This window comes from Bombina bombina, chromosome 4 (assembly GCF_027579735.1).
Source record: "Bombina bombina isolate aBomBom1 chromosome 4, aBomBom1.pri, whole genome shotgun sequence".
NCBI classification, from domain to species: domain Eukaryota; kingdom Metazoa; phylum Chordata; class Amphibia; order Anura; family Bombinatoridae; genus Bombina; species Bombina bombina.
Genome location: NC_069502.1, coordinates 184,034,313 through 184,057,831, shown reverse-complemented (window position 1 = coordinate 184,057,831; position 23,519 = coordinate 184,034,313). Strand labels below are relative to the sequence as shown.

At 34.6% G+C, this 23,519-nt stretch overlaps 1 long non-coding RNA gene across 1 annotated transcript; it reads left to right on the top strand.

The window, feature by feature from the left end:
- The first annotated feature begins 9,702 nt into the window (after positions 1 to 9,702).
- On the top strand, positions 9,703 to 22,493 carry LOC128655298 (uncharacterized). Its single transcript, XR_008401752.1, has 3 exons — positions 9,703 to 9,722; positions 16,691 to 16,777; positions 22,419 to 22,493. It is a non-coding gene; the product is annotated as an uncharacterized LOC128655298 (long non-coding RNA).
- The last annotated feature ends 1,026 nt before the right edge of the window (positions 22,494 to 23,519 follow it).

Sequence of the window (23,519 nt, the reverse complement as noted above, 5' to 3'; positions counted from 1 at the left end):
GCTCTGAGGATGCGGTAATCATTCTAGCGTAAATCGTGATTGAGCTAAAGAGATTGCGATTACTTTCAACTTGTAATACGAGCGGAAAACCCCATGTGCGCAAACACCCACGATATACCCCTTATCACTTGAGCGTAATTGTTAGCGCTCCACTTGTAATCTGGCCCTCTATTGTATATGAAAGATTGTCTTTTCAACACATTTGAAATATTTTACATAAAAAAATAAATATGTCAAAGTTTTTTAATTTTGAAGCTAGCCATCAGTGAATTTATGTGTACAACTGGAGACTGGTTGATAAGTGCAACCCCATTCAGTTGACAGTAACATTTCAAAAAAGTTTGCTTGTTGTTTTTTACAGTACAGCAATGAAAATATTGAATACATTTTTAAAAAATTAAATTTTGTGTCCTTTCAGATGGTTTACCATTGGTTCTTTACAGTTAATTCATTTTTAACCCTTTTGTTGCTAAGCATTTTTTCACCCCAGTGCTGAGTCAATTTTTAGATTTTTTTTTACCTACATTTAAACCATATTGTAAGTCAAATTTCAGTGAGTGCTTTTTTTCTGCAGGCCCAGCAGATTTGCAATATACCAATATTATATTTATAATTCATGGCATGTCAGATAGCTGCTGGAAAAATTGAAAAGAAAATATATAATTTTTCTTCGATTTTAGTAAATAATATTGAAAATGACCACTACTGCGTGATCACCTTACTAAATTGTCATCATGGTAGCCGCATGTGAAATAAGGGTCGTTACAGGCTTTTGGGGATCATAATAAAGATTAGAGAAATTCCATTGTACAATACAGAACTGAAAGCACTTATTTTTTTTGCAAGGTGTTCACTGTTACCACGGTGATCATATGAATATACAGACAAAATTCATATCTGTTTTTGAGAGAGGGACTACAAAATAAAAATTATTACGAATCTATAGATGTAACAGATTTTTTATTGCACATATAATGATCCATTGCCAAGCATTTTTTTTTTTAACTTTCATTTTCTCTTTCAAATGAGGGGTCTTGCGGAATCTGTTGGCGCTCTACAAATAACCGATAATAATAGTAATAATTTTGTGGATGGTAAGAGAGCTGAGATCAATGGGTTTGAAGAACCTCCCCTCATCCAGCTCCCTTGCAGCTACACTAAACTTCTAGGTTCCGGCCCTTTTGTGATATCACCATGTGTGTATGTGGTGAGGTTACCAGCATACCAGCATTCCCATAAAGCCTGGGAGGATTGTCATGCCTCCACAAGCCTTCATGTGCATGGAAGTGGTTTAGGAGTCATTATTGATTTTCGTAGCACTGCTCACTATTTTGTTAGCACCCCCTGTTAGGCCTATAACTTCATTGTAATTAAATCTGGGCCTGCTAGGCATGTTAGGGAATTTGCTTTTGGAGCTCCTGTGGTTTTGGTCCCACATATGTCCTTTCATTTTTCTTAAAGTGAAGGTCAGTTTTGATGACTAAGTGCCCGGTTTTTAATAATCCTATTAAAAACAAGGGCACTTTAATTCATCAAAATTGACATTTCAAGCGTTTTCTTCAAAAGCTTACTTTTTAATCCTGAAAGCTGCTCCATCGATTCCCCCGGGCGTCTGAAGCCTCTGTTTATGTCAGAAATGACAAATCCGCCTTCCTTCAATCACGGCGTTTCCCCCGGGGGGATCATGGCCTGAGGGAATGCCGTGATTGGGTGAAACCAAATTCGTCATTTTGGACCCGCCAAGAGGACTTGCGACGGGTGGAGGAAGCGCTGCAGCGGTTTTCAGGATTATAAGGTAAGTTTTTTAAGAAAACACTTGAAATGTCAATTTTGATGAATTAAAGTGCCCTTGTTTTTAATAGGATTATTAAAAAACAGGCACTAATTCATCAAAATTGACCTTCACTTTAAAATCACTTCTATTTTCTTATACATATGTTTTCTATTAGGGTAATTAGTATTTTGCAAGTATGACATTATCTTGCCACCTTTTAGATTGCCAGAAAAACCAGCAAGAACTGCAGGGGGAAAATGTTTAGAGAATTTGTTATACACCATTTTTTTTAAAATTATGATTTTTTTTGGGATCCTACTGTAATTTATGCATCACCTTCACATATATTTTAGAAGAGAACACCCCTTTGTGAGACACACTGTTCTCAAGGTAAAAATTAGACTTTAGAGTATTAGGACCGGGGCTTCATAGTACTGGAGAGATTTGTTATAGGATTTCACAAGCCCTGAGAGCTTTTTTGAATCGGGCCCTCACTTTCTTCTCCTTCACCTTCTCACTCATTTTGGCACTCCCTCTCATTCAGGCCTGTCTCTGCACTCACTCTGTTTAAAAAATAAATAAAAAGGGTTTTTGTATTTAAAATAAAGTATATGTGATATGCTATATTGTGCTGTTTCGGAGAAGGTATATTAACTGTTTATATAAAAATTACACTCTTTATGTTTTACTTTAAGCTAAGTATGCCTATCTCTATCTCACACAAATTTCAGAAGCTAAAATCCATCAGATTAACATGAACTAATATCAGGACAAACCCTATGAATTTTTAATGATGAATTGGTTTCACATTGTCTGTTTATAATGTCCCTTTCCTTCAAAGACCATTTTGTGTGTATAGTGTATTGGTATAATAGTATCATGGTTGTAAATGTATGTCCAGGTAAGGACCCAGAGGTTGAAGAGATCATCAACTTTAAAACCACCTAAAACCAGCCACTTAGGATTATTTTTTACTTCAAGATACCAATACATTTGAGCAGTGGTCTCAAAGTACCATCACTGGGGCCATATGCGGCCTTTTAATCTTGCCCTCTCTTGTTTGTTCAGTAAATTATTAATTTGGCCACATCAATTTATTATGCACTGCTTGAATAAATATAACTTTTTATTCAGTTCCAGAAAGATCACTTTACTTGGCACTCACATGATAAATAGACACTGTGTATGTCTATTGTGGACTATAACACCTACCATGCACTACTACTTGGGTAAATGTCACTTACAGTTTCTAGTATATCCAGTTCCAGAGCACTCACTCTGTTCAAGTGGCCCCCACGAGAGAAGAACACTTGGACAGTGGCCCCTAGATACAATGAGATTGATGCCCCTGCATTAGAGAGATTCTAAGCCTCATCCTATTGTGTTGCTGGTGACAAAAGCAGTCAAATAACTAATAAATAAATAACCTGTAGATTGTATTGTAAAGTTCATGGAATCTTTTGTGTAGATTCCCACTCTTCCTCCCTTTCTTGCTCTGTCATGGACAGTAGAGCACAAGGTAATAGGCTAGAAATAGAATAGATATATAACATAGATTATTAATTCTTATCAAGTCATGTTTCTTTCATACATTCTCCCGGATTGCTTATTAGATAATCTTTCTAATTGCTTGTGCAATTTATACAATTAGTGTGATAGTGAGTGACAGCTCAATAAAATGAGCATATAAATGTCTTTTGTAGGTTAAGTTTCAAGATTTAAACCAATCCAAAAACTATAAAAGTTTCAGTTGGAGGGTCAAGGTATAGGAGCAGATCTGTGTTGTTGATGATAATATAGATTTTGTCATATGTGATGTCTTTAGCAATTGATTTTAAAAGCCAATATAATATATACCTGCTATGTTAATTTCAGCATAATAAAAAATAACTTTTGTGCCATAGATTCAGTTCTCAAACACCTAAAGCTTGGAAATCCATGGCTTCAACACTGATTTATTGTAAATCTGACACTTTAGCTAAGCTTCCACCAACATTACGGATGAGAGTGCATGAAGCAAAAGTATTGCACCAACTTACCAAAGATAATGATATTCTACTCCTGATACATTGTTTTCAACATCAGAACATTCACAATGCAAATAATAACACCATTCTCATACTGGAAAAATATCAAATCTAATATTGGAAAAGTCAGCCATACGATGTATGGATATCAACTTCACTGATCACTATCGACCTGATTAACCAATAACATACATAGGATAAACAATAACAATGAGCTAGGTTAGGAGTGGCGCGCTAACTGTTGCGTGCAAGTGATATCAGGTTTATTGCGGTTGTTTGTGCATGTCGGAAGTAGCGCGTATTAATTTAATTTAATGTGCATCGGGATAGTTTGACTCTCGAATAAAAAGTGTCACAAAAATAAACTACAGTTACACTCATGATAAAACTATATACTTATTTATTTATTTTTTTTTAAATTGCAATAAAAGTTTTGATGGTTCAAAGATGTTAGGTCTCAGACACGCAAAGGACTTTCAAGGGAAAGTCTACACTAGAATTTTTATTGTTTAAAAAGATAGATAATCCCTTTATTATCCATTCCCCAGTTTTGCATAACCAACACCGTTATATTAATACACTTTTTACCTCTGTAATTACCTTGCATCTAAGCCTCGGCAGACTGTCCCCTTATCTCAGTACATTTGACAGATTTGCATTTTAGCCAATCAGTGCTGACTCCAAGCTAAATCCACAGGGCGTGAGCACAATGTTATTTATATGGCACACGTGAACTAACGCCCTCTAGTTGTGAAAAAATATAAAAATGTATTCAGATAAGAGGCATCCTTCAAGGTCTAATAAATTAGTATATGAGCCTCCTAGGTTAAGCTTTTAACAAAGAGAACAAAGCAAATTTGATAATAAAAGTATATTGGAAAGTTGTTTAAAATTACATGCATTATCTGAATCATGAAAGTTTAATATTGTCTAGACTGTCCCTTTAACATAGAGATACATATATATACGTCTAATTATATATATATATATATATATGTATATATATTTATGTTTATATGTGTCTACATATGTATTTATGTATTTATATGTGTATTTATAGACAAATATACCTATATAAACACATAAATCCATATATACATACAGATATATAAATAAGGGTAATAGAGCCCTTTGCAATTAAGTAGATGAAAACATGTAAAGTCATATTTATGCAATATTCATATTTAATAAAGTGTCTAACGTGTATTTACTGTAAATATTCCACATTCTAATGTTCTTCACATAGAGAAACACGAAGTATCTACAAATAAATATTTCTATAAATATCTCTATATATCTTTACCTCTATATAATATAGACATATATTGTACCAAAATACTATGAGATATATACAGTATATAGAATATGTATGTATGAATAAATAGAATATATTCTGCTATGTGAAGAACAATGGAATGTTCTTGAGAAATTGCGGTCAGGTTTGCACGTGAACAGGGTGTTTTTTTATCCACTTTTCTTGCTACATTTACTTTTATGGGGGAATACGTTTAATGCGGTGGCAATATTCTGTCTTCAGTGAAAACTTTTTACTTTCAACTTTTAATACGAGTGGTACCAGACATGCGCAAAATGCTTAATTCTAGCAGAGTTAGTAAGTCTGTTCAAAAGCAACAAAGCTGCAACAATGCACTACTGGGGACCTAGATGAAAACATCTGCTGAGCCAATGACAAGAGGCAAATGTGTGTGGTTATGAATCCCAAGATAGCTCTCAATAGTGCACAGCTGCTCCTGAATCTATTTAGGTATGCTTTTCAAAAAGGGAATAAGTGAAATCGATAATCCAACAAACATGCACTTTCACTGTATTGATAAAAACTGTTCAAATCCCTTTCAAAATCCATACACATGTACATGTATGGTTTTGTAACACAACAGGTTAATTCCAAGTATGTTCTCTAACATCACTACACACTATTAGAAGGGAATCAATCAACATACGGCCCTTTTTAGCTTTATTATTGTCTACAATACCTAAGATTGCATTGGGAGGCATTATTTTTTTTCATATCATAACTAATAACAAACTGCTGAAATAAATTCTTACAAACCTCTATATAATAAATAATTGTGATACAATTATAGAACAATTGTCCAAGCTTTACCTTAGGACATTTATAGTTTTTGAAGATAGTTCTATAATAGCCATATAAAAGGGCAGTACATATATATATATAATGTAAATAGATAGATAGATAGATAGATAGATAGATAGATAACAAAATAACAATTAAGCATTAAGCAATAATACTTTTTGATTTGACTAACTACACATTTACACGTTTTCAAGAGTTTCCTTTCTTGCTCAAGTCTGAAGCAATGCTGATCAATACAGTGGAAATTATAGATTATATATATTGAAACACAGGATGGTTAAAAGAGTACAGAGAGAAGAAGGGATGTTGTAAAATAATGAGGGGGTCTGAAGTGAAAGATGTAAAGAGGCTGTAAATACCCAGTGTAAGAAAACAGAAAGAGGAGAGATAAAACTATACATAGAGCATATACTAACATAAAGTTATTTACCTACATGGCATCAAGATATATAGAGTTGTATATGTCTGTATACAGGGAAGGAATATAAATATGCCATACAGACAGCTGCATGCACACATACATTTACATATGTTTGTTTCTGAGTTTACAATTTCAGATAAAAGGATAAAAATGGCATAGGTGTGGACATAAGCTAACCCATGTACCTATGTAAAATGAGGGTAGAATATCCTATATAATAAAAGGCCAGGTATATTTGTCCAACGCAGTCATTCCCAGAAGAGACTGCGCAAGACAAACATACCTGGCCCTGAGACTGCACACCTGGCCTACATATTGGCCAGTTTACACAAGCTTTATCACTAGTTAAATAACCATATTAAAGTATATTACAAACAAAATGGTAATGTGTCAAGAACCCAGAGTCAGCATTCAGTCCAGTTTTTAAAGTATTGAAGAATATTATTATTTTTATTTCAAATGGGTTTTTTTCCGTGGTGTTTTTGAATTTGCCTCTGAGAATCTTGATTTTAAGGTTTTGGATGGAATAGTCAGATTGGGTGAAATGGTGACCAACAGGAGTACAGCAATTTATTTTATTATGATTTTTGATAGAGTGTCTCTGCAAGTTCATTTGAAGGTGCCGTTTTTGGCTTGTTTCTCCACCATAACATCCCACATCACACGCAGTGCAATGTATTATGTATACAACACTTGCAGATATACATGAATATTACCATTTAATGTTATAAGATTTATTGTTGTAATTGGCTGTTTGATTTTGCAAATGTTTTGACATAGTATGCATAGAGGTTTATTGAAACGCTTGGTGCCATTCTGAGTGTTCTCTTTCTCAAGAAGTAGTCTTCTGTGGACAAGTTTCTGTTTTGGGATAAGCGGTTGTCGGAATGCCAGGACTTTCTGGTGCTCTCTTGCAAGCACACAGCTAAATTTAAAGGGATAGTCTAGTCAAAATTAAACTTTCATGATTCAGATTGAGCATGCAATTTTAAGCAACGTTCTATTTTACTCCTATTATAAATTGTTCTTCATTCTCTCGCTATCTTTATTTGAATGTAAGCTTTGGAGCCGTCCCGTTTTTGGTTCAGCACCTGGGTAGCAGTTGCTGATTGGTGGCTACATTTAGACACCAATCAGCAAGCGCTACCCAGGTGCTGAACCAAAAATGGGACGGCTCCTATGCTTACACTGTTGCTTTTTCAAATAAAGATACCAAGATATGAAGAAAAATTGATAATAGGAGTATTAGAAAGTTGATTAAAATTGCCTGCTCTATCTGAATCATGAAAGTTTAATTTTGACTAGACTATTCCTTTAAAGTAAAATGTAAGAGTGGTATACATGCAAGCAATAATAACACAAAATAAATGTGCTGGCATTTTGGTAGTGCACATTCTATAAGTTATGTTTAGGAACACAACGTTTAAAAAGCTTAATGAGTATGTTTATCTTATCTCTTTTGCCATGCCTTTTAAAAGGACACAGTACATTTTGAGTTTGTAAAATGTTTATATATATATTAAAAATTAAAAATGTACAATATAGTTGTAATATAACTCAATAAATGTTGAGTTTTATTTATAAGCCTAAATGTCCCTAATTGGGTTCAGCACAGAGGACTGGATAAAATCCAAGTCCGGTCTCACTGCTCCAAAAAAGGCAACTACCGGGGTGGGGTTTGGCCACTGAAAACAAATTTCAACAAACAATGTTTTCAAAAAAGATTTCCTACTAGGCCAGTTTTTTTATTTAATACAACACTACACAAAAGTCTTGTAACTGCAATTTTTTTTTAACATAGATATATCAGAGCTCCTAGACGGTTTTTAGAGGATATCTGAACTGGAGCACAGGTGACATAATCAGCTGATTAGAAACATGGTTATTTTACCTGCTCTCACCCAAGGTAATCCTGAAAACCTGGCCTGTTGGGGAGGCATGAGGACATGTTTGAAAACCAATGTCCTAGACTGATCAAGCTATCACTGTGCCTACTTTCAAATGTTTTCCTGATCCCATCTGGGCCTGGGGTCAGGGTGCATGCAGAGCCATGATGCACAGGGGCAGAGTCACTGTTGTTCTGTGGGTGGGGTAAAGCATGACATAGGTGGAGTTAGGAATGACAAGAATGGATTTGATGAACTCTAAGGCCGTGGATTAAATAAACCAAGATTAAAGGAGAGAGATAGGGAGCATTTTGAGTGGCAGCAGGACACAGCTCCCAAACTGTGACAATCTCATAAGACGCTATAGTTGGGAGCTCTGACAGTGTAGAATGTTATAGGGTCAGAGATATGAAATCAGCAGCATTCACTCCAGTCCCTCTGGGCACAGTGGAAAACAACAGTTTTAAGAGTTAAATGAAAGGAAAAGCAGGCAAAAAATAATTAACGAAATTCATTGCATTTTTTTTACAATGAATTATGCATTTACTGGGGAATTACATTTTGAATTTAATGTCCCTTTACACTAAACCTTTCTTGGACTACGGAATTCATTTTTATGTTTTTGCCCCTAACTCTCTGCCATCTGAAGGTTCAATACAAATTTCAGCTACACTAAAAAATGCATCTGACACAGCATTACAAAATTGTGTTAATGGATTCAACATTATGGAAATTTGAGAAGACTAAGGTAAAACATGAACAACCTTTTCATATATATTTATATAACATACAAATATATATCATATTGAATAGACAAACTTAAAAATTTGGGATTAATTAATTAATAAAAATGAATTAATTAGTTCCAAAGGCTAATCGCTTTATGTAGTCAGTTTAAAAATAATATTCTATAAAAGTATAGCAGTGAAACAATTTGAATTTGAAATTTGAATAAGCTTAAAACTCAATGGCATGCCTTAATTTTCAGCAAAATTATACAATGCCAAAGTATTATTTATGTTATTAAATATACATTATATATATAGTAAAATATCACTTACATTTTTAAAAATAAAAAATAAAATAAAAAATGCAAAGCTTATTGGAAATGGTGCAATAGCGGAGACTTATTTTAAGCTCATGCAGAGCAAGCATTTCATAGAAATTGATTTGTGCCCATAAATTGCTGCTAAACTATGCCATCAGTGAATTTATAATAAACAAAATCACTACTTCAAACGCCAAGAGCAAGGGATAGAAGAATATGTATAAATGACCCCTCTGTAGAAAAGATGCTTTCTTTTCTACACATTGTGACTAATTGACAACTATGTGGTTTTTAGAGTGAAGAAAAGATTTGATTTGGCTATGGTCCCATTACCACAACATAGCTGGAGCCCAGCCATCTGTCACAGCTGCTGCTCGCTTTAACTGCCACTCTAATTGACAATGAACCCAGAGACCTGCAATAATTGTGGCTGCACAGTGACTTCAGCAGGTAATGCCTCCCTTTTAGGATCCATCAAGGCCCATCTGTGCATAGATGCAGCTTTTCTCTCAGGAAGAACGCTTCTGCTTAGAGTTACTAAGGGAGGGATCATCTCATTAGGGAATCTGTATGAAAGCCTAGGGGAAGCCTGGCCCACAGTGAAATTGAAAACCTCCTAAAACTGGATGTAAGATTTTTTATTTGTTTGCCAGAAAAAAAAGAAGGAAAAAAAAAACATCTGCTATTCGTGTTTTGCTTTATATAGCCAAGTATACAAACCTATATTGCCTAATAATTTAGGTCATTTTTTAATATAATTTTTCACAGCATTTTCTTCACTAAAATATCATTAAATGGAATAATGTATGTTCGTTATATAACTGACTTCATTGCATATATTTTTTATTATTATTATTATTATTATTATTATTATTATTATTATTATGTATATATGTATACCCCAGTCTAAAATATTGCTAAAGCAATTTAAAAATGTATAGATTTATAAGCTCTGTTAAACATTGTAATACAAAATACATTTAAATTAAATTATAATATTTATAAAATTATTATTTTTCTATTTAATATTAAATTCAAATGCTTTACAGGGAATGACAAACAAATGCATTGAAATGGATCAAGGTCTCAGTGAAGTACTAATTAATTAGAGCGCAAAATGTACTATTCATACATGTATCTTATGACACTTATCCCTGGCCTGGTATAAAAAATATTGCATGTATTTCAATGGAGCCGATCAAAATTATTCTATTGTTGAGTTTTTTACAAGGACTAGAAACATAACAGTGTGAAAATATATTTCCAAGTTGTCCTAATTTAAACGGACAGTCTAGTCAAAATTATACTTTCATGATTCAGATAGGGCACGCAATTTTAAATAACTTTTCAATTTACTTTTATCATCAAATTTTCTTTGTTCTCTGGGTATTCTTTGTAAGTTCATATGTTATGTTTTAAGCCCTCGAAGGTCACCTCTTATCTCACTGCATTTTGACAGTTTTCACAGCTAGACAACACTAGTTCATGTGTGCCATATAGATACCATTGTGCTCATTCCCATGGGGTTACGTAGGAGTCAGCACTGATTGTCTAATATGCAAATCTGTCAAAAGAAACTGAGAGAAGGGGCAGTCTGCAGAGGCTTAAATGCAAGGTAATTACAGAGGTAAAAAGTATATTAATATAACCATGTTGGTTATGCAAAACAGGGGAATGGGTAATAAAGGGATTATTTATCTTCTTAAACAATAAAAATTGTGGAGTAGACTGTCCCTTTCAGAAAACAGGTAAAGAACCTCCCTTAGATGTATCCTTAAGCTATCCCGAGACAACCGTTATTTCTCCCAATAACAGTAATAAAGAATGAAATCTAGAAGAGTGTGGGGATGGGTTGTGCTAAAGAGCTAGGGTATGGATATAATATTGATCAAATAAATGCAATATGGATCAAATGAATGCAATACTATACCATTATATGTAAATTAAAAAATAATTTTACTGATTGATATTAAAAAATATACATTAGTCCTAAAATGGCATATGGTTAAAACACTTATATGGCATAAGGTTAAACACAAAATAAAAACTTCCTGGGTATCTGAATCTGTTGAAACAGTTATGACCACAACTAAAAGTTTCTAACACTAACAGTCCCGAGTGCTGAGCTCAGACTGCTCCTCACAATGGAGGTATGCGCTTAGTATTTATGGATTCCCTGTGTTTGATTACAAAGTCACTGCCGGGTGTATCTTGCGTCCTCTTACCTGACCTCTGGTGGTGGACTGTCCCTTTAACCTTGTTATAATTTTGTTTGCTGCTGATTTCACTTTTGTTTTGAACATCCATCAACAACCCAATGGAGTGCTCCAGTATGGACAAATTTCATCCTCAAATTTCATAGAAAATTTTGTATGGTAACAATTTTCATTAACAGTTAAACTTTTTGTGTGTCCTATCGATTAAGATTGTAAAAATTATGGTTTAAAAATAAAAAACGGCTTTAAAAAAAGAAGAATTTTAACAGATATATATTTTGAATTAAATAATCCCTAAAAGTAACCATAAAAATGATCAAAATTAATATAAAATAGTCTGGATGAAATGTAGAGAAACTGATACCAATGTGCTATATTTTCTGAATATATATTTTTCAATACTGTCTAAAATATGCTTTTTCTTGGCAATCTGTGAATTCTATGACTGCATATATTTAACATTTAAATTCATAGCATGTCTTGATGGTCGATTATATGTAATTTAGCAAAGGTCTTAAAGCAAATTTTTCCTTTGCAAAACTGCTACTTCTTATATGTAAATGTCAACTACACTTCTGAAGACTTTTTTTTAGATCCAAGCTTTTTCCATTCATCTCAGTAAAAATAAATAATTCCCTTTTCTTCATTGCCAAACTATACTTCAATGACATTATATGGATCAAATTGTAATGAGTCTATAAAGCATATGCCCGGATCCTGCTGTATTTTATATAAATGTAGCTCAATAAATAACTTCAGCTTCTTGTGAAAACAAGCCATAGCAATGTAGAGTGGTATGACCATCTGGCAATATAGCAGACTGACAATACTGAATTTCCATACTCAATGGCCCCATTAAGTGGAAGAATGCGATATTACCACATATTAATTACCTTAGACCTGACGACTTTGATCAGGAGCAAATAAACTTCTTGACTGACAAGGGAAGTGCCTAACATGTAACATGGTGAAATGTCAGTATTTTATACTATTTTTTTTATATATTTTTTTGTTAATCAAACCATTCAACACGTTGACATAAAACTAAAAATGCAGATTTTTACTCACTGTTCCCATTAATTAAATTATTGGAAAGTTTGTGATAATTAAGTTATTGTAAGCTTTTTCTAATAGAATAGAATGACGTCAAATTTCAAAATGCTGTAAAATAATTTGCATGACTATGTTTACTCCAGCAGTGAAACATTCTACCCCTCATAGTAGACACTAAACCAACCTACTCACCCACCCAATAGTACTTATTTCACAAAACCAACAAATATTAACATCAGATTGAGATAAAGCAGCTGGCAGTGACTCACCTATCTATAAAACAGTTTATTTCAGTCTGTGTTACATGATTGCTCTTGTGCATAAATAAGAAAAGACTGTTTTGTTTTTAAACTTATAGGGTCCATTTATTATAGTACAGGTGGTCAAGTTTTCCAGCTAGGTTACCTGTCCGCCCGTATTTGTGGGGAGCAAAAAAACATCCAGTGCCAACAAACAATCATTTGAGATTGAGGCTTGCCAGTCACCCTGGGCGGATCAGTTCTTATGACCATTTTTTCATATGTGGATTCAGCCTTGTATGAACAAGCCTGTACTGTAAGGGGTCTGAAGATGCATACACAGCTTCATAAATAGAGCCCATAGCATCTTCTCTGATGAATGCAATCCTTATCATGAGATTTGCAACCACAAGGTCTATCTCTTTTTTTCTTCTCATATGGAAAACATTGTCCTTTAACCCCTTAATGACCACAATGTACCCTGTATGTCACTGGTCGTTAAAGGTTTTTTCAGGACATAATAGCACAAGTCTAGCAAGAAGACGCTATTAATACCCTCCCTCCAGCAGGCTTTTTGGAATAGAGCAGTCTCAACTCTGGTGGCAAGACCGCGCTATAAAACAATCAAGTTCCAAAAAAAGGCCAGTGACATACAGGGTGCGTCGCTGGTCCTTAAGGGGTTAAAGAATGGCATATTACAGAGACCTAGTAAGAGAAAGTACTTGTACATTTCAAGTCAGATCCTATATAGTTTTTAATCATCACACATGGCACTTGTGCTACATAGTACACAACTTTGGAAGCTTCTCTCTATGCTATACATAAAGAGATTTGAAACTCAACATTTTTCTTTCATGATTCAGATAGAAGATGCAATTTTAAACAAATTTCTCTTATCAAATTGTCTTTGTTCTCTTGGTATCTTTTGTTGAAAAGCAGGACAGTAAGAATATTATCTATTTGCAAGAACACTAGATGGAAGCACTATTTATGGCCGTGTATGGCTTCATACACCTTCTTAGGTATTTCTTCAACTCAGAATATCATGGGAATGAAGCAAATTTGATAATAGAAGTAAATTGGAAAGAAAATTAAATTGTATGCTCTGTCTGAATCACAAAAGAAAATGTTTGGGTTTCATATTGCTTTAAAGAACATGAAACCCATTTTTTCCTTTCATGGTTCAGATAGAGAATACAATTGTATGTTATTTTTCTTGAAGAGATATCTAGATATGTAGCATGCATGTCTGGAGCACTATGTGACAGTGCACACACTCCTGAATTTATCTTCCTGCTTTGCAATAAAGGATAACAAGAAAACAAAGATTTGATAACAGAAACTTTTGGGGTTTTATGCCCCTTTAAGATGTTTTAACTTTATTAGTAAACATTATTAATAACGTTTAAAATATTGTTAGTGATTTTTGGGAATAGTTCATAGGTTTAATACTAATTAAACCTGAATATTTTTTGCAAATGTTAGATATTATAAAATAGGTAGGGCAGGTGGAAAGTCTGATCACGTAGTACCAAAGGTGTATTTACTAAGCAAAGTGTATTTAATAAGCAACAATGTATCAAGAGCTCTATAGGGTTGCAAGTCTGTACAGAACTGCATGTTTTTTGTAACACTGTTGATGCGGAAAAATTCCCTATATATAGGTTTTATTAAGACTCCATTTTTAGAATGGTTAGTTCTCTATCCAGCACTGTTATTTACTGTGTGTGTTTAAAGGGACATAAAACCCCAATTTTTTGTTCCACGGTTCAGAGTGTACAATTAAAAAAATTAAAATTAAAAAAAATAGAGAATCAAATTTATTTCTATCTATCAAATTTACTTGTAGAATCAAAAGCTTGTACATGTCTGGAACACAATATAGCAGCAGTTTGACAAGAATGCTTTTTACAGTCCTTTACATTTGAAAGAGCAATAGATGACAGCAGTGTTTTTACATACTGCTGTCATATACTGCTGCAGACAAGTTCATTCTATCTACCTAGGCAGGGGCGGAACTATAATTGGTACAGCAGGTGCAGTGGCATCTGGTCCCAAGTGCTGGGGGACCTATAGCAACCAGTTTATACATAAGTGTGTGCCTATGTGGTCATTATCTGTATATAGAGACTCATCATCATTACCCTGCTTAGAATACTCATCAGTGAATAGATACATCATTAAACAGTGCAGCAAGTTCACTATTAGTGTATAGATATTCTGTCATTATACAGCACCGCATATTCATCAGTGCATACATACTCATCATATTTATACAGAGCAGTGTACTCATCAGGGTATTGTGTATTTAAAACCATATCATTATACAGCACACTGTGCCCACTACCAGTGTATAAATACTCGGTATCATTATAAAGTGCAGCGTGCTCATTATCACAGATACAGAGAAGCAGTACATTATTACCATTGCTTATAACTAAGTTACCTTCGGAGGCCCAACAAATATTTTGCACCAGGGTCCTCTGTTAAAAAGGTCTGCTACTGTACCTAGGTATGTTCTTCAACAAAGAATATCATGAGATATGCACCTTTTTCATGTAATTTAGTTCTGTAAATTGAGTAATGTGTAATTCTCAGAACCTGAACAGCACCTGCTGACTTCTCAAGGCTAACCATGTTACATAGCTGTCCCTATTAGATAACTGCAAAACAATGCATTCCTGCCTAGATTACAAGTGGAGAGCTGTTGATTGTGCAGGATGCACTATCATTATCGTTGGACCATGCTAGGTTTAGCATGCAATCTGGTATCACAAGTCTATGGTAAAACAGAATAACTGGAGAATATTAAGTGTGACTTGCATTCCTTTAGCGTGCCCTAGGACTCCCCTTATAATCTGGTCCAAAGCTTTTACTTTCTCTTTAAGTGGTGAGAAATAATTTATATTTGAAAATTTTGTGCTGTCAAGTCGCTGAGGAAAGGCTCAAAACTGGAGAAAGATGTTTGCCATTATTCTTTTATAATGGTGTTGTGAGGTGTTGCAAATATTTTAAGTTTTCATATACAACATTAATAAATAATATATTTATTTGGCTATATGTATATGGATTTATATGTAAATGTTTCTCTCTTAATTATGGAGATTTATCTATTGAGTTCTCAAAAAAATAGTTGTGCTACTCCATAGAAGTTCTAGGTTTAGATGCACATAAGGTGTTCCAGAGGGCTATGGAAATGCTGTTTTAGAGTATTATACTTCATTTTATAAGAAAAAATGGACCAGTGTTTTCAACACCATGAAAATATTTGTTTTCAGACAGACACTGTTTCATAAACTGTTTGACATACAACTATTATTCAGAGAACAGATCAAGTTAAGATAAAACAGAATATCTCCTTTGAAAAATTCATTTTGGAAACTGTCTAGTTGAATTTTGTAGATGTTTTTCTTTATTTGAACATTTGAAATGAGGACTTTAGAAACTCTAGGTATATAAGAAGCAGACACCTTTTTAATGATTAAAGGGACATGTTGCCTAAAATACCTCTGAAGAGTGTGGCTGTTCCATTTCCTTCCAGGACGTCTGCGTCTCTAACATACTAAAGAATGGTGAAATGTACCTGAACCGGCAACATTATACCCACTAATTGGTTAGTCCATTTAACAAACTTATATATATATATATATCAGTTCATAATTGGCAACTGCAAATTAGACCAGGAACATGAGTTTATATCACTTTTCATGAGGAGTATATTTAAATTATTCTTGACGTGCTAAACCTTGAAAATCGGGCTAACAAAATTACAGTATTAAAAGATCTTAAAACAATACAATACTTAAAGGGGCATAAAACCCACAATATTTCTTTCATGATTCAGGTAGAGAATACGATTTTAAACAATATTCCATCTTACTTCTATTATCAAATTTGCTTCATTCTTTAGATATCCTTTGTTGAAGAAATATCAATGCACATGAGGGAGTCGATCACACGGTGCAGCCATCAATCAGCAGCTACTGAGCCTATCTAGGTATGCTTTTCAACAAAGAATACCAAGAGAATGAAGCAAATTAGACAATAGATGTAAATTGGAAAGTTGCTTAAAATGCCATGCTCTTTATAACTCATGATTAGAAAAAAATGATGTCCCTTTAAGCTAATATATGCTTTGAGATAAATGTCCCTATAATTCTGTCAAGAGATTTACAATAAGCTATGTGCACATAATAGGTTGGAAAAAAAATGTATTGAATAAAGGTAAAATAAAAATAAAAAATATAAAATCTAAGTAAATAAAAATATAGAGCAATAAGAAAACATATTGATACCTTGGTCATAACATTGTGTGGTGCGAGACAAAAAGCATCAAAAGAATGGCCAGTTTAAATTAAACAACAGTAATTAATCTAGTCATTCAATCCCTTTGGGGCTACTGTATTCCAGAAAAAGATTTTGAAAGAGCAATTTGTCTTTGCCACTGCTCCCTTTCAGTAGTGAAATATGATCAATGATCCTATACTTTAGAATAGGAAGCGGTAACCAGTTTAAAAACATTGTTTTGCTACTGACTTATCAGAAGCCACATCTCTTTAACACAATGTACTAAAGGTATAGTATGCTTCATTTCATGTGTTCTATTTGCTAAACCTTCCTTACACATTAGGTAAAGCGAGGCTTCAAATGTATTTTCATTCCAAATTAAAGTTAATGTGATTTTCATTTTTTGAACAAAGTCAGATAACACAAGAAAATGTATTATTTTGTCTTAGAGCAAATAATACATTTCTATTTATATTGTTCTAGACATGTAGTATGACTGATACTTGCACAGAATTGTTATTATATGTGTGACTTTTTTTAAGTTGGGTCACATTTTTGTTCCTCTATTATTTAGTGTAATGTACTGTATATGAAGGAATTGCATAAACTGTTGTTTAGTAGTAGGACAAATAAATCACTTTTGCTAAACACAAATGTTTATTATATAATAAGATGATTAGGGAACTTACATATAATGCAGATTAATGATGGAAAACGTGTTTGATGCAAGAGGCCTTAGGAATTTTCACTGTAGAAAGCATTCTAAAGCAAAGCCTTATAACAAACCTGTATTTATATCCACCTTTTCAAATCTAAAATATGTGTGCAATTTATTTTACTTTCCAATTAGCTTCTAATATCTATTTTGCTTATTGATCGGCTATTAAAATATTTTTCTACCTTATTTTTCACAATATGTAAAGTCTTAATTTCAGACATTTAATATTGTACTCTTATTTAGTTAATAAGTTTGATGTATGTAACAGTTTTAAGTCTTTACTCCCGCTGTGGCTTAAACGAGAAATACAATTCACAGATTTGTAGAAAGTTGTTTAATGTATTAAACTAGAGACTATGGCCTAGATTTAGAGTTTTGTCGGTAACGACCCGCGTAGCTAACGCCGGCTTTTTTCTGGCCGCACCATAAAAATAACTCTGGTATTGAGAGTCCACAGAAAGGCTGCGTTAGGCTCCAAAAAAGGAGCATAGAGCATATTTAACGCAGCTTCAACTCTCGATACCAGAGTTGCTTACGCAAGCGGCCAGCCTCAAAAACGTGCTCGTGCACGATTCCCCCATAGGAAACAATGGGGCTGTTTGAGCTGAAAAAAAACACCTGCAAAAAAGCTGTGTTCAGCTCCTAACGCAGCCCCATTGTTTGCTATGGGGAAACACTTCCTACGTCTGCACCTAACACTCTAACATGTACCCCGAGTCTAAAGACCCCTAACCTTACACTTATTAACCCCTATTCTGCCGCCCCCGCTATCGCTGACACCTGCATATTATTATTAACCCCTAATCTGCCGTTCCGTAAACCGCCGCTACTTACATTATCCTTATGTACCCCTAATCTGCTGCCCCTAACACCGCCGACCCCTATATTATATTTATTAACCCCTAATCTGCTCCCCACAACGTTGCCTCCACCTACCTACACTTATTAACCCCTAATCTGCTGAGCGGACCGCACCGCTATTATAATAAAGTTATTAACCCCTAATCCGCCTCACTAACCCTATAATAAATAGTATTAACCCCTAATCTGCCCTCCCTAACATCGCCAACACCTAACTTCAATTATTAACCCCTAATCTGCCGACCGGAGCTCACCGCTATTCTAATAAATGTATTAACCCCTAAAGCTAAGTCTAACCCTAACACTAACACCACCCTAAGTTAAATATAATTTTAATTTAACGAAATTAATTAACTCTTATTAAATAAATTATTCCTATTTAAAGCTAAATACTTACCTATAAAATAAACCCTAATATAGCTACAATATAAATTATAATTACATTGTAGCTATTTTAGGATTAATATTTATTTTACAGGCAACTTTGTAATTATTTTAACCAGGTACAATAGCTATTAAATAGTTAAGAACTATTTAATAGTTACCTAGTTGAAATAATAACAAAATTACCTGTAAAATAAATCCTAACCTAAGTTACAATTAAACCTAACACTATACTATCATTAAATTAATTAAATAAACTACCTACAATTACCTACAATTAAACCTAACACTACACTATCAATACATTAATTAAATACAATACCTACAAATAACTACAATGAAATAAACAATCTAAAGTACAAAAAATAAAAAAGAACTAAGTTACAAAAAATAAAAAAATATTTACAAACATAAGAAAAATATTACAACAATTTTAAACTAATTACACCTACTCTAAGCCCCCTAATAAAATAACAAAGACCCCCAAAATAGCAAAATGCCCTACCCTATTCTAAATTACTACATTTCAAAGCTCTTTTACCTTACCAGCCCTGAACAGGGCCCTTTGCGGGGCATGCCCCAAGAAGTTCAGCTCTTTTGCCTGTAAAAAAAAACATACAATACCCCCCCCCAACATTACAACCCACCACCCACATACCCCTAATCTAACCCAAACCCCCCTTAAATAAACCTAACACTAAGCCCCTGAAGATCTTCCTACCTTGTCTTCACCCTACCAGGTTCACCGATCCGTCCTGAAGAGCTCCTCCGATGTCCTGATCCAAGCCCAAGCGGGGGGCTGAAGAGGTCCATGATCCGGCTGAAGTCTTCATCCAAGCGGGAGCTGAAGAGGTCCATGATCCGGATGAAGTCTTCATCCAAGCGGGAGCTGAAGAGGTCCATGATCCGGATGAAGTCTTCTATCAACGGCATCTTCAATCTTCTTTCTTCCGGATCCATCTTGCAGACCTCCGATGCGGAACATCCTCTTCTCCCGATACCTACTAGCCGAATGACGGTTCCTTTAAGGGACGTCATCCAAGATGGCGTCCCTCGAATTCCGATTGGCTGATAGGATTCCATCAGCCAATCAGAATCAAGTTCAATCCGATTGGCTGATTCGATCAGCCAATCAGATTGAGCTTGCATTCTATTGGCTGTTCCGATCAGCCAATAGAATGCGAGCTCAATCTGATTGGCTGATTGGATCAGCCAATCGGATTGATCTTGATTCTGATTGGCTGATTCCATCAGCCAATCAGAATATTCCTACCTTAATTCCGATTGGCTGATAGAATCCTATCAGCCAATCGGAATTCGAGGGACGCCATCTTGGATGACGTCCCTTAAAGGAACCGTCATTCGGCTAGTAGGCGTCGGGAGAAGAGGATGTTCCGCGTCGGAGGTCTGCAAGATGGATCCGGAAGAAAGAAGATTGAAGATGCCGTTGATAGAAGACTTCATCCGGATCATGGACCTCTTCAGCTCCCGCTTGGATGAAGACTTCATCCGGATCATGGACCTCTTCAGCTCCCGCTTGGATGAAGACTTCAGCCGGATCATGGACCTCTTCAGCCCCCCGCTTGGGCTTGGATCAGGACATCGGAGGAGCTCTTCAGGACGGATCGGTGAACCTGGTAGGGTGAAGACAAGGTAGGAAGATCTTCAGGGGCTTAGTGTTAGGTTTATTTAAGGGGGGTTTGGGTTAGATTAGGGGTATGTGGGTGGTGGGTTGTAATGTTGGGGGGGGGGTATTGTATGGTTTTTTTTACAGGCAAAAGAGCTGAACTTCTTGGGGCATGCCCCGCAAAGGGCCCTGTTCAGGGCTGGTAAGGTAAAAGAGCTTTGAAATGTAGTAATTTAGAATAGGGTAGGGCATTTTGTTATTTTGGGGGTCTTTGTAATTTTATTAGGGGGCTTAGAGTAGGTGTAATTAGTTTAAAATTGTTGTAATATTTTTCTTATGTTTGTAAATATTTTTTTATTTTTTGTAACTTAGTTCTTTTTTATTTTTTGTACTTTAGATAGTTTATTTCATTGTAGTTATTTGTAGGTATTGTATTTAATTAATGTATTGATAGTGTAGTGTTAGGTTTAATTGTAGGTAATTGTAGGTAGTTTATTTAATTAATTTAATGATAGTATAGTGTTAGGTTTAATTGTAACTTAGGTTAGGATTTATTTTACAGGTAATTTTGTTATTATTTTAACTAGGTAACTATTAAATAGTTCTTAACTATTTAATACCTATTGTACCTGGTTAAAATAATTACAAAGTTGCCTGTAAAATAAATATTAATCCTAAAATAGCTACAATGTAATTATAATTTATATTGTAGCTATATTAGGGTTTATTTTATAGGTAAGTATTTAGCTTTAAATAGGAATAATTTATTTAATAAGAGTTAATTAATTTCGTTAGATTAAAATTATATTTAATTTAGGGGGGTGTTAGTGTTAGGGTTAGACTTAGCTTTAGGGGTTAATACATTTATTAGAATAGCGGTGAGCTCCGGTCGGCAGATTAGGGGTTAATAATTGAAGTTAGGTGTTGGCGATGTTAGGGAGGGCAGATTAGGGGTTAATACTATTTATTATAGGGTTAGTGAGGCGGATTAGGGGTTAATAACTTTATTATAGTAGCGGTGCGGTCCGCTTGGCAGATTAGGGGTTAATAAGTGTAGGCAGGTGGAGGCGACGTTGTGGGGGGCAGATTAGGGGTTAATAAATATAATATAGGGGTCGGCGGTGTTAGGGGCAGCAGATTAGGGGTACATAAGTATAACGTAGGTGGCGGTCGGCAGATTAGGGGTTAAAATAATTTAATCGAGTGGCGGCGATGTGGGGGGGCCTCAGTTTAGGGGTACATAGGTAGTTTATGGGTGTTAGTGTACTTTAGAGTACAGTAGTTAAGAGCTTTATGAACCGGCGTTAGCCCAGAAAGCTCTTAACTACTGACTTTTTTCCTGCGGCTGGAGTTTTGTCGTTAGAGTTCTAACGCTCACTTCAGCCACGACTCTAAATACCGGAGTTAGAAAGATCCCATTGAAAAGATAGGATACGCAATTGACGTAAGGGGATCTGTGGTATGGAAAAGTTGCGGCTGAAAAGTGAGCGTTAGACCCTATTTTGAGTGACTCCAAATACCGGAGTTAGCCTAAAACCAGCGTTAGGAGCCTCTAACGCTGGTTTTCATGGCTAACGCCAAACTCCAAATCTAGGCCTATGTAAATTAAGACAAATTGTAGGAAGAACTTTGCTTTACCAAATTGTATCAAATTGTAAAATAAGGCGTTTTCTTCAGTAACTACTGGATAATTTGCTGATTTCCTGCATTAAATTTGTAGATTTCTTAGTCTACCTTATTTATTTTTTTTTTTTTAAAAAGTAGGTAACCCTTCAATGAAAGTATGAAGAAAATGCTCCACACGCTGGCTGTATTCTCACTTGGTGAAGAATGGGGGAGTTCCATAAGAGTGTAAACCTTTAGTTAATCACATACTAAAGGAAATTAATTTGGTAAAATACAATGTTCTTATAAAATATAGTGTGTTTTTTTGTACACTAGAATATCACAATGCGAGAAAAAAGAATAAAAATACTTTAGCACATGAGGTTTAGCCTCAACAGAATAATAGAATAATATGCTTTTTTGGGGGTTTAGTACAATTTCATTGGGTTTTGTTCACTGGGGCATATGTGGGGGGCAGTCAATATCAAATATTACATCAGGAGAAAAACTGATTGTATTAAATCTGTTTACTTTTTTATCAACTCCTTCCCCTGGGTATTTATAAGATTTTTGGCCTCTTCAAGAAGAGAAAAAAGTTCACCTCCATTATGTTCTCTGTTGGAATATTCAGTGCCCAACAGGATTTTACTGCTCTGGGCAGTCTCTACAAACATTTCACCTAAGGGGTTTTAATGTGAGGTTGCCTATTCAGGCCTCAATAAAAAATTAATGGGTATTAGAATTGAAGCTACAATAATCACCTTAGTCTATTCACCATAAATTCTAAACAGATGACCCAAATGTCATATAAATAAATTTAATGCAGTTCAGAAGCAGCTCTCAGTATTTTGAACTGTTATGGACACCACCCACAACTCTCTTTTTTGCTCATCAAAAAATATAAAAGCAAGGATTTACATGATATTTCACTCCAGACAAGGACATTTTAAGGAGTCTTAATATGAACATGTTTCAGCTAAATATGAAAAATAATTAATGTACTGTATTTGTTTCTCAGAAGGGACACTGAACCCATTTATTTTCTTGTATAATTCAGATAGAGCATGCAGTTTTAAGCAACTTTCTAATTTACTCCAATTATCAATTTTTCTTCGTTCTCTTGCTATCTTTATTTGAAAAAGAAGGCATCTAAGCTAAGGAACCAGTTGATATTTGGTTCAGAACCCTGGACAGCACTTGTTTATTGGTTAGTGAATTTATCCACCAATCAGCAAGAACAACCCAGGTAGTTCACCA